Raw genomic sequence first — 12,475 nt, 5'->3', positions numbered from 1 at the left:
GTCCTATAACTGAATCCTAAAGAAACACAAGAGAAGAATGAAGGAACAGTGGCTACATAAAGTATTCTGAGTCCATGACCTGGTCCAATCTGTAGCCAATGAACCCACCCCACTGATAAATACCTAGTATTTATCTATCCAAAAAACTATTTCTGTCCTAGCCGCACCCCTTTCTCCTGCCTGGTATCCCTTACTTCTTCCCCTTTTCTAGAACTCCACCCCATCTAAAATCTTCTATACCTGGAACCTTCATCCTAGAAGTCTCCTAACTGATTGGCACAATCCTGCCTTTGACCTCTGAGATGGGAAACCAGTAAGACTCACCATGCAGGATTCCACTCCTCCTTATAAAAAAAAAAAAACAAACCCAAGCTGTCCTGATGCATAGAGCAAAGATGAACCCAAGAATTTCAGTGAGAGCTTCAGATAATGATGTACCAAGACCTGGCAGCCTCTCAACACCATAAAGGAATTCCTCCATGGCCTGAAACCATCATGACCAATGCTTCCTAATGATATCCTTGGTTGTATGCTTGTCCTTCTCAGTCTTGTTTTATGAGGTTTGGACCAGGTCTTTTTGGGGGGGAGGGGGTTTAGAAGGAAGTATTGCCCTAGTCCCCTTCCCTTATTACCCTTGCCTGTCATGATTTGGAAGTGTCAGCTGTGGCATCAGTTGGGGGCAGGGGAGAGGAGGTGTTGTGATGACCTCAACCCCTTTCCTTGTTGTGCTTGCTTCCTCTGTGCTCCCAGGATGTCTCCACTTAAGCCACAAAGGCTTCTCCTAAATGTGCCAAATCAAAGGACCTATGGCTTGCAGCGCTGACTAAGCCATTTAATTCTTCGGCAATGTTCCTCCGAGCCCCAGATTCCAATAAGATTATATAGATATATACAGATTCTAATAAGTACCAACCTTCTATATGATTTTCTGAATTATCTGATTGTTCTGAATGTGAGTTTCTGAATTGATTTCATTTGTAACCAATGTCTAGGTGAATAGGAAACACTCAGAAGATACTCACACCCAGCAACATTTTGGGACAAGTCTTGTCACCATTTCCCAATATGATCTAACTCATTCTGTCATATTTCTAGCTTACTCCTACAATCCACAGAGAGACATAAGATCAGTAGATTCCTTTCCCAAAAAACTCTAGTTTCCCAGAACTAAACTGTCCTATAACTGAATCCTAAAGAAACACAAGAGAAGAATGAACAGTGGCTACAGGAAGTATCCTGAGTCCATGACCTGGTCCCAATCTGTAGCCAATGAACCCACCCCATTGATTCTTTCATGTGCTCTGGCTCTCCAAGAACAATATGGACAGTCTAGAGGATTAACCAGCACCAGGGCAGCTCAGGCTCCAGCTTTTGACACAATGCTTTCAATTACTTCCTCGAGCCTGGGATTAAAGGCACTTGACTCAAGAATGCTGACCTACATTTTCCCAGAAATTTATATACTCTGATCTCTATGCTGACATCCTATACTGTCCTGGAAACATGGGTACCTGTCTCCACAGAGATCAGTTTACTTGAGTTTAGTGACTAGTGGATTCTCAGGGTCACAGGTCTATTTCCATGATATCCAAGAATTTTTCTGTTTGTTTTTGGATCCTGTTTTACTTTATAAAACAAAACACAGATGCGGAAGGTAAAAAAGAAATCATTTCCTTGTACACAAGAACTTCCTTGTTTCTGTCTGAAAGGCAACCCAGAGTAGAGAGCCTATAAGAGGCAGTCTGGAAGACCCAGGTACAAATACATTTCTGACCTTCACTATTACCTTTCAGAAAATTTGGCAATGAAGTTACTACCTTAACCACATTTCCAGAAATATGGCCTGGACACTCGTTTTTCTAATTTATGCAAGAGTAGCTATGAAGAGATTGTTTTTGTTGTTGTTACACGATCACAGGGAACATTCAGTGGATCATAGATATAAAGCTAGAGGGGCCCTAAGAAAACACCTCATTTTATAACTGAGGTTCAAAGTAAGTGACTTGAACAAGATCAAGCAAATTGTTAAGTCACAGAGGTAGAATTTGAACCCAGGTCCCCTGATTCCAACTCCTATGGTCTTTCTTGGATGAGCCAACTGGCTTTAAATCTATGATCTCCTAATATCACTCAGTCATGAAGCATTTATTAAGCACCTACTATGTGCTAGCCATTATATCGGGTGCTAAGAATCCAAAAACAAAAGTGAAACAGTCCTTGCTCTCAACTAAGGACTTGCATTCTACTGAGGGACAGTATATACATACAAACTTATATAAACAATAAGATAATTTGGCAGGGGAAAGCACTTAGGAGAACAGAGGACACAAATAAGATTCAAAACTTTGTTCCCTTGTCAACAACAGCTGCTCTCTGGTTCATTTTTCCCCTACAGGCTGATGTCCACTTAAAATGTCATTTTGTGGCTCCTAAGCATATCAAGTAAGCTGAGGATTGAAAGAGACCAACCCCTGAATCTAACAATTACCTAAGCAGGAATGCTGTCAATAACATTTCTGACAAATAATGACCTAGACTTGCACATTTACACCTCCATTAAGGGGCTGCCTATGCTACTTTCAGATAGCTCTCATTGTTAACAAAGTTTTTGTTTACATCAATTCTCAATCTACCTTTTTTCAGCCTCTACCCACTGATCCTAATTGTGTTCTCTGGAACCAAGAGGAGTATGTATAATCTTTCTAATATCTGATAGCTCTTCAAGTCATTCAAAAACAGCTATCACATCCTCACCTGAATCTCTACTTCTGTTAATGTTCTTGAGTTAGTATTTTATGGCAACCTAAGATAATAGGTATGTGTTTAATGCAAATCATGCAGAGACCACTGACCAATGACCAAGTGAATCAAGCAAACTAAAGAAATCAATTTAGAATATGTTTGAGGACAAGAGACTAGGGAGAACATAGGAGCCCAAGGATTCCCTAGAATGTGGATTCTTAACCTTTTTTTGTGTCCTGGACCCATTTGGTGAAGTCAATGAACCCCTTCTCAGAATAATGTTTCTAAGTACATAAAATAAATGTATAATAACATACAATGGAAACCAAATATACTAAAATATAGTTATCAAAATATTTTTAAAAGTTCATGGATCCCAGATTTAGAAGGCAAGAAGGGTGGATTGAAGAGTAAGGAAAGTGGGCAGAAGAGGCTGAAAGAGCAGTGTGTTCCCATTATTCAGGGAAAGGGCACCTGCACTTAAAAGCCAAGAGGAGTACAGAGAATAGTATGTTCCTTTAACATATTCAACCTCAAATATTTTTCTACAGATATAGAACTGATAAAGTCATCCAAACAGATTTATGATCAACTGTGGCCAAACACAAAATCCATAACTGTATTTACAACTGTTTAATATAGACAGTCTTAAATGGATCTGTGATACCACTGATGATGATACTCCCTCCCAACAAAGTTTCCCCAAATTTTGCCCCAGGGGATCCACCTAAAATGCTAACTGGCTCTTACTTTGTCTTATATTTCAAGGGTGCCAGTGGAGCAGTAGGGCTAGCTATCCCTCATCCTTGCCACATGACCAGCCCATCTTTTCTATCACACACGTACCGATGGCAGCTTTTACTTCCACTCCTGAAAGTTCCTTACTGGTTATACAGTACAGCCTGCTCACACCCAGCATGTACCTCTCCATGGGCTTCAGCACATTACTGATTTTCAGTTCTTTAGAGACGTAGCCAGGCCTCAAAGTCATTTTTAAAACACTAGTAAAATTCTGGTATTAAAAATATGGGCCTTAGTGTCCAGGAGAATTATGGAATCAGTAAAGGAGCTTTACAATTTTCTGAAGGCAATCAGGTCTCATCTCTGATAGTTATTAAAAAATCCCTATTTTCTTAATACAGTACCTAGGTATACTCTGTCAGGTACTTAAGGTAGGTTCTTACAACCTAACTAAAGTCTGGTTCCTCACTGTTGGGAACCAACATCTCTATGACATGGGTTATTTGTCTCTAAATTCCTATTTGATTGGAAAATCTCGTTCTCCATGATATCCCATTTATCTTCATCCTTAGTTCCAAAACTTGGTCCCTTATCTCTGTCCACAGGTAATGTTCATAGGCTTTATCCAAAGCTCCAGATATAGATGCATAGGGTGTAAGGAGTAACTAAAACTCACCTATATTTTCTAAATTTTTTTTTTTGCTTTTTGGAGGGCAATTGGGGTTAAGTGACTTGCCCAAAGTCACACGGCTAGTAAGTGTGTCAAGCGTCTGAGGTTGAATTTGAACTCAGGTCCTCCTGATTACAGGGCCAGTGCTCTATTCACTGTGCCACCTAGCTGCCCCCTATATTTTCTAATATTACCATTTATAGAGATACTGAATTTCAATTTCCAAAAATTTCTCTCACCTCCTCCTCCCCCGCCTCCTCTGCCATCTCTCTATCCACCCTTACTTTCAATAATACATTCTAGCTCTGCCTACCACTTAAATTTCCACTCCATATTTAACAAAATCCCCTTTATTTTAGACCTTTTTTTCTTGTGTTCCTTCCATCTTCTGGTTCTCACAAAGAACTGACATCTTCCCCCTGTCTCCACTACCCCAGATGACACTAGCATCCCTGGTCATTCTTTCTAGAACTTCTTGAGCCTTCTTTCATATTCTCTCCCATTCTCCAGCATAATGGCCCTAAAAAGAAGGGCACAAAACACCTTTCTGTCCATTGCCATTTCCAGATTCTCCTTCTGCCACCATTACTCAGTAAATTCTTCCCTTCTGATCTTCAGGATATCCCAATTTATCACCAAATCTCTATCAGGGTGATTGTTATCCATCAACCTCCAAGGCAGTTCTGTACCTGACTAACAGTTTTCCTCACAATACCAATTTCTGCCTTTCTACTAGGGACTTACGCGTATATGTTAATATTCCCTCAAACACTTCTACCTTCCCCCTCTTCAATCTTCTCAACTCCTATAACCCATTCCTCCTCTCTACCTCAGTGATGAAGGATGGCGATATTAGTTTTGATCTCACCATTATGAACAGATGTTCCATCTCCCTTATCAAGAACTTTCCAATTCCTTTATCTGATCATGATTCTATCGCTCTATCCATCCAACATTTCATCTCTCCAACATTCTGTCTCCCTGTATCTTACTCTTTCAAAACCTATTTCTTGTATTCACCATGATCTTCTCTTATTTGTTCCACTCCTTAATGCTTTCCCAGATCATCATGAGCTCTAGCACTCTCTTCCTTCCTTCCACGTCTAAACCCTTTAGTTGCCCAGTTCAATTTTATACTAACCCCTACTCTTTGGTTCTTCGTTCCATTGCCATTCAAACAATGTCAAGCCCAAACCCTGGATCATCCTCACCATTTGCTTCCTCCTTCCCTATTGCTACTAAATAGAGCTGGAAAAAGTCACACAAATGGTGTGTGTGACAGCATTTTTTATACATTTATGTTCTCTAATATCAACTGGACCCTCACTATAGCAAGGCAAACATTTTATTCTAATTGATTCCCTATCTCCCTCCCCACAGTGGCTTTCTCATGCCTTCTCTTCTCTCTTAAGGTTCCCATATCTTCTCTCCATTCACAGCTAAAGACCTTGCCTCTTACTTTTCTGAGGAAAGCTGCTGCCATTGGCCATGATCTCTCTTCAACTCAAAACCCTTCACTTCATCCCCCATTATTTCCTCCTTTATTCCAATCTCTGATGAAGAGGTAGCTCTTCTCACCAAGGTCAACCTCTCTACATGTTCTCTAAATCCAATTCCCTTCTGTCTTCTCCAGCAGATTGCTCTATCCTACCTCACTCCCTCTCTAATCTTCAATATCTCCCTATCTAATGGTTCCTTCCCAGATGATTACAAACATGCCCACATCTCCCCCACCCTAAAAACAAACAAAAAACTGAAAAAAAACACCACCTCACTAGCCTCAGTCATGCCCGCAAGATATGATCCTATATATTTCTTCCCTTCTCTGCCAAACTCCTCAAAGAAGCTGTTTATGCTCATTGTATCCATTTCCTCTTCTCTCACTTCTCAAGCCTCTATAATCTGGTTTCTGACATCGCCATTCAACTAGAACCACTTTTTCCAAATTCACCCATGATTTCTTAATTGCCAAATTCGATGTCCTTTCCCCAATCCTCATTCTTCTTGATCTCTCTGTAGCATTTGATATTGTGGGGCACACTTTCCTCCTAGGTATTCTCTTCTTTTGGGACAGTGTTCTCTCCTGGTTCTCATCCTGCCTGCCTGCCAACCACTCCCAGTCGGTCTCTTTTGCTGGATCATTAACTATAATGTCCCCTAACTGTAGGTACACCTTAAGATTCTGTCCTGGGTCCTCTTCTCTCTCTTGGTGGTCGCATTGGTTTTTACAGGTTCAGTTTTCTCTAAGCAGGAATCTCAGAGATCTAATGGTTCTCCTAAATCTCAGTTTCTCATTGGACCTTTACAACTGCATGTCTCATAAACATCTCAAATTCTTAGGGTCTGAAACAGATTTCATTGTCCTTATAGCCAAGAGATGCAATGGATAAAGAGTCAGAGTTGAGATCAGGAAGACTGATTTGAATCTTGCCTCAGACACAGACAAGCTATGTGAATTTATGCAAATCATTTAACCTCTCAACCTCATTTGACTCATCTGTAAAATGGAGATAATAGTAGCAGGTACCTCACAGGGTTGTTGTAACAAATGAAAAAACATTTGTAAAGTACTGTGAAAACTTTAAAATCCAATATACTAGCTATCATTATTTCTGCCCAAACTCACCCTTCTTCTGAATTTCCCAGTTTCTATAATGGGCACCACCATATTCCAGTCATTCTAGTTCATAACTGCTGTGTAATCCTTGACTTCCCCCCAACCCCTGCCACTCAGTTGCCAAATATTATCATTTTTACCTTCAGGACATCTCTTGAATTCATCATCTTCTTGCCACTTCCAAAGCTACCAGAAACTCAAACCCCCAAATCACCTCTTGTCAGGACTATTACAATAGTCCCCAGATAGTTCCCCTACCTCAAGTCTTTCCCTCCCAATCCTGAAAAACTGATTTTCCTAAACCATGCTTTTTTGTATCCCCAGCACATAACATAGTACCTGTATCACATAGTGATCACTCAATAAATGTGTATTGATGGATGTCACCTCAGTGGTTCCCTCTCACCTCCACAATCAAATATAGTGATCTTATTTGGCATTTAAAGCTCCTTCACAACCTGACCCCAACCTACTATTACAGCCTTGGGTGACATCACTCCCCTCCAGTCACACTGCAGTCTAGCCAAACTTACATTCTTGTTGTTCCTTGCAGTTATCTGTTGTCTTTGTACTAGCTGTGGCCTTTGCCTAGAGTTCACTCACTCTTCATGTCCATTTTTCAAAATCCTTAGTTTACCCTGAGGCTCAATTCAAGTACCACCTTCCACATGAGGGCTTTCCTGATTCCCTCAGGGGCCAGTACTCCCTCACAAAAAGACTCTGCTTTGTATATACATATCTAGATCTGTATCCTCTTTTCAGGCTAGACTGAAAGTTCCTTGAAGGAAAAAATTTTTTTTATTTTGTTGTTGTATCCCTAGTGACTAGCAGAACATCAGGAACATAGGAGGTATTTACTTGTTGATTAACAACACTTGGTTTATCGTTCTTGCCAGATTTTACCATCCAGGATATTTTACAACAGAACCAGCTCACAACACCATGGAAGTTAATGAGGAGACAGGGAGTTCTCAAATAAGGTTAGGAGTTACCACTGGTTTGGTGACAGAACAAGAAAAGAAAAAGGAGGGAAAAAAAATAAGTTGCCCTTGGTCTGAGCAAATTGACTCTCCCCTTCTCCCCCTCATAGAATGATCATGCGGAGTGAAGAAAGAAAAAGACAAGATCCTGAGAACAGTCCGATGACAGCTAAAATCGGCTCCTCTTCTGTCTTTTCTCTAGTATCTGAGTTCACTGAGTGGACAAATTATCCTACAACTTCAGACCCAACTCTTTTCTTCCTCACTCCCTACAACAAAATAGTTCTCTTCTGCCTTCTCACCTCCAAACTTCAAAACTACCATTCCTTTAGTATGGCACTTCTTAGCTCTCCCAGGAATGTTATTATTGAACTAAATCAATCTCTTAACTAGTGAGATTTCAAACAGTGTTAAGGTTTTTTGTTTATTCTGTATTGCACTTAGGAAGTTGATACACAAATTGTACATTAAATATCAGGGAACTGCAAAGGGGAACCCCTTTTCCCTTATTTTCCCTTCCCTTACTCAAAATTTCCTTTGCTGGAAAGAAAGTACTTATGGATGACATTTCTTTTTCTCTTTCTCCCACCTTGCTCCATAGCTACTCTTACAGGAGGGATGGTTAGGTGCTGTAGTTTATGAAAAAGCAATCCCTAGGAAAAGAAGATGATCCAGGGATCTTCAGAGGAAGATTCAAACCAATTTCTTCACCCAATTCCCACCTTCCATCGGTGACTCCAAGAAATCCAAAGATCTAGAATTAGAAGGGATATTCCCAACTCCCTCATTTTAGAGATGAGGAAACTATGACCAAGTAAGTTGTAGAAGGATTGCTATTCATAACAATTTACACGAATTGTTTGCAATTTAAGCTTAATTACAACACAACACTGGCACAACATTCTGATGAAATACATCAGAATAACTTTTGCTACCAATTTTGTTGAGATTACATTATTAAATTCACTTTCCTGAACACAGGCTCAGGTTTCCCTTCCATAAAAGTTTAAAAACAAAATCATACTGAGTATCTTACATACAGACTCATTACTACTGGACAAAAAAAATAATAGTAACAGAGTTAACCCAATGCAGAAAAATACAAGTAAATACCCTATTCTTTTTCTAATGGTTACAGGATAGCTTTAGGTCCTAGGCCAGCCCCATTTCTATTCAACTCTCAATTAGCCAGGACTGAAGGAAAGGGCCTTTCATGTGGTTTTGTAAAAAGCCAGCTCAAGATTAAGGCAATATAAACATCAAAGCTGATAAGCTCTAATATGGAGATCCTGAACTTACATTGCTTCAACCTCAAACAGTTACCAGAGTGATCTCAAAGACCAAAAGGTAAGTAAGTGGTAAATAAATCCTAAATCCACTCATAAAACAATGTTTTCAGAGACAGCATAACAGATGAGAGCTGGCCTCAGAGCCAAGAAAGTCTGAATACAAATCCCACTTTTGATACTGACTAGCTGTGCGACCCTGGGCAAATCACTTAAACTGTCAATGTTCTAGGAAATTTTCACCTGGATGAGTTGTCAACCTCAGTAGAGGGAGTTTCTTCATCTGTGAGTTCCCAATACAGATGAAATCAGAGGTCCAGTCCCTATCGCTATTAACTTTAATGACAGTTGCTCAAGGTCTAAATCAGTTGTTTGAAAAAGTGGAGTTCATTTTAACATACAGACAAATGATACAAATAATGGTTAAACTCTCAGGTCAACCCAAAGAAGTCTACTTAACTTACAATGTAAAAAAAAGGTATTATATTACCTAAGCACTGTAGGCAACAATGTTTCTATGGGGAAATGCATTTAATGTTTCAGCTGTAGTTATCAGAAAGGTATTTTTGGCCCATTTCCCTCCCCAAAAACAGAAAATCTCCCTATTTCACTGCCCCAGTGACTCTTCCATTGTTTAGACAAGGGCAAAGGGTGAAGTGTAGAGGAAGAGTCTATTGAAGCCAATTCTTTTTCTTTCCCCTTGCCACTTCCAATGCACTCACACCCTGAAGACCCTACTCCTGATGTCCACAAAGTAAGCAGAGACCTAGCCTTGGAGTGTCTCAGACTCCATAGACTCTTAAACAGACATGGGAAAGAGAGTTATAGGAAAGAAATTATGGCCAGTCAGTAAAAGCTGGAGGAGAACTGAGGTATTCCCAGTATGATATAGCCACAGTGCCTGACAGGTAGCAAGCATGCTTAATAAATGCTGATAGAGTGAACTGCTTATCTGTACTTCTTGGTAACAAGAGAAGATTGGAAAAGAGCAAGGGCATATAGCAAATGAAAGCAATTTTTTTAAGTATCTATAAGACTTGTTCTGTGTAAAGGAGAGTGGCTGTCCTCTCTCAATTGGGGCAGCAGCAAAAATTTTTATATGCATAATTTGGGACCTGTCTATATGCTTTGCTACATCCATTGTCACACAAACAACTGCAAAACTGAAAAAGAGAGAAAGAGAGAAAGAAAGGAAGAAGAAAGAAAGAAAGAAAGAAAGAAAGGAAGGAAGGAAGGAAGGAAGGAAGGAAGGAAGGAAGGAAGGAAGGAAGGAAGGAAGGAAGGAAGATCACCTATTTGATAAATACTTAAAAAGCACTTAGATTCTCTGCTTTTATTACCTTAATTGGATAAACAGCGATGAATGCCAGAGTCAGGGTATTCCCACATATGCAGTACTTCAATATTAAACAATTCAATGGCTAATTCCACCCAACTCAATCTATGAAGCAATACAACATTCCTAAAAGTTGGCAGATCGTCTCCACTTTACACATTCATTTACAACATTAATGTTAATTCTTTAATCTTGTCACCTGAACTCACTCCACTATATTTTAAATTAAAAAGAAAAAGCTGGAACTTAGAATGGTCATAATCTGTGGTAACAAGTCCAAAATGTGAGGGTGTTCTCATAAAATGTCATGTAAAGATACTTATCAACCTAAAACTACCTACAGTAAACAATAGCAGACCAGGACATCGATTAAGGAAACAAGGGCGCCCATCACAACGCATTTTTAAAAGGGGGTTCCTCTTTCAGGGGTTACCTTATTTACATCATCCTAAACTAAAAGTTCTCCTTTGAAGAAAGGAAGAACACATCCTTCTGCACCCCTTTCGTGCCTCAAAGCTGGGTAAACAAAGGCACATGGTAAATGAGAGGCCGGCCCCCCCAACGACGGGGTGCGTAAAAGGGCTCCAGTCACTCTCGCCTACAGCAGCCCCCCAGGAGGGACGGCGGGAAACACTCCCCACGGTCCCGCACAGGCCACCTGGAATTTCCCCTGGCCAACCCAGCCTGTTCAGACCGTGCCCACCGACGCGCGAGGGTCAGGGGTCTTGGCTTCCCTCCCCGTGGTCCTAGGGGGCTGCACCCCAATGGCCGCGCCCCGGAGGGACGACCCCGAATGGCGTGGCACCCCGGCGCGCGTGGAAGGGCCCCGCGGGCCGAGGACTGGGCGCGTCAGTGCACGAAACCCACCTGCAGCCGGGCGCGTCCCAGCCCTGCCCAGAGGAGCCGTGCCCTGCAGTGACCACCCTCGCCCCACTGGCCCTCGGCCGAGCCGTGTCCGCCTCACCTGAGCCAGGGTCCCTGCGCTCCACAGGGCTCTCTGCTACTGGGCCCGCGCCTCCCCTGAGCCTCGAGCCAGCGCCGCGCTCCAAGCCACCACCGCCGCCGCCGCCGCCGCCGCCGCCGGGAGGAGCCCAAAGCGCTGTGGCCGCTGCGCCACGACTGCGGGTTCGGGTTACCGCAGAGCGACTCCTTAAAGGGGCCGCCCCCGCCCCCGCCCCCGCCGCTCCCGAGCCCCTGGGCGGTCGCCAGACCCCGGACAGCTCCCCTCCCCTTGGGGGCCCGGCGCACTGGGGCCCCTTCTAGTGCCGCCGACCAGCAGGCGGGCCGGGGCGGAGCGGGGCGGGGCCGACACCCCCACTGCCCGGCCCTGCCCAGATAGGGCAAGGGCAGGGGCGGCACACTGATGGCCACGTGGCGATCCCGGGACCGCCCTAAGTCCGGGACACGTGGAGGCCTGAAAACTGGTTTGGAGGGTTCATGGGTGAGGGTGCTCCTCAACTGAGTTTGGGAGGAATGCCCCATAGCGCGCCAGGTGGGGAGGAAGCTGATGTATAAGTATACACATATTTACACACTACACATATATACACATATACATAAACATTGTATATACACAAAGATTATCTATTAACCTATATATCCTATATACACATACACATTATATATACATGTATTTTTACATTCACCCATATATTTACACGCATGCACACATACATATACATTTTTGTTGTTTTGGTGGTTTCAATCCTGCCAACTCTTCTGACCTCAATTAGGGTTTTCTTGGCAAAGATATTGAATTGGTTTGCCATTTCCTTCTCCAGCTCATTTTTACAGATGAGGAACTGAGGCAAACAGGGTTAAGCCCAAAGTCACACAGCTAGTAAGTGTCTGAGGTCAGATTTGAAATCAGGAAGATGTCTTCCTGACTTCAGATCCTGAATTCTATCCACTGCCACATAGCTGCCCACACATCTACATATATATACATATATGCACATATATTTCCATATATATGCACACAATCTAATTATACCTATATTTACACATACATACTGTGAATGAATGTGTATTGTGTATAAACACATATGTAGATATGTGGTATGTACACATGCATATGTCTGCCCATTCATTGTATAACATATT

General features: G+C 42.0%; 2 protein-coding genes across 5 annotated transcripts in view; both read right to left on the bottom strand.

Moving 5' to 3' along the window:
- The window catches only part of TLCD4 (TLC domain containing 4), an 84,300-nt gene extending 72,796 nt beyond the window's left edge, over positions 1 to 11,504 (bottom strand). Inside the window, exon 1 of the mRNA XM_069063382.1 lies at positions 11,337 to 11,504. The gene's annotated coding sequence lies outside the window, so the exon portion shown is untranslated. The remainder of the gene's footprint in view (positions 1 to 11,336) is intronic.
- Positions 1 to 12,475, bottom strand: part of RWDD3 (RWD domain containing 3) — an 835,110-nt gene that overhangs the window by 589,073 nt on the left and 233,562 nt on the right. The window lies entirely within an intron of this gene.

The sequence above is a fragment of the Petaurus breviceps genome, unplaced genomic scaffold, assembly GCF_028583685.1.
Source record: "Petaurus breviceps papuanus isolate PSGF00001 unplaced genomic scaffold, PetGlider_PUasm1.0 90564, whole genome shotgun sequence".
Lineage (NCBI taxonomy): Eukaryota > Metazoa > Chordata > Mammalia > Diprotodontia > Petauridae > Petaurus > Petaurus breviceps.
This window is presented reverse-complemented; position numbering and strand designations above follow the sequence as displayed.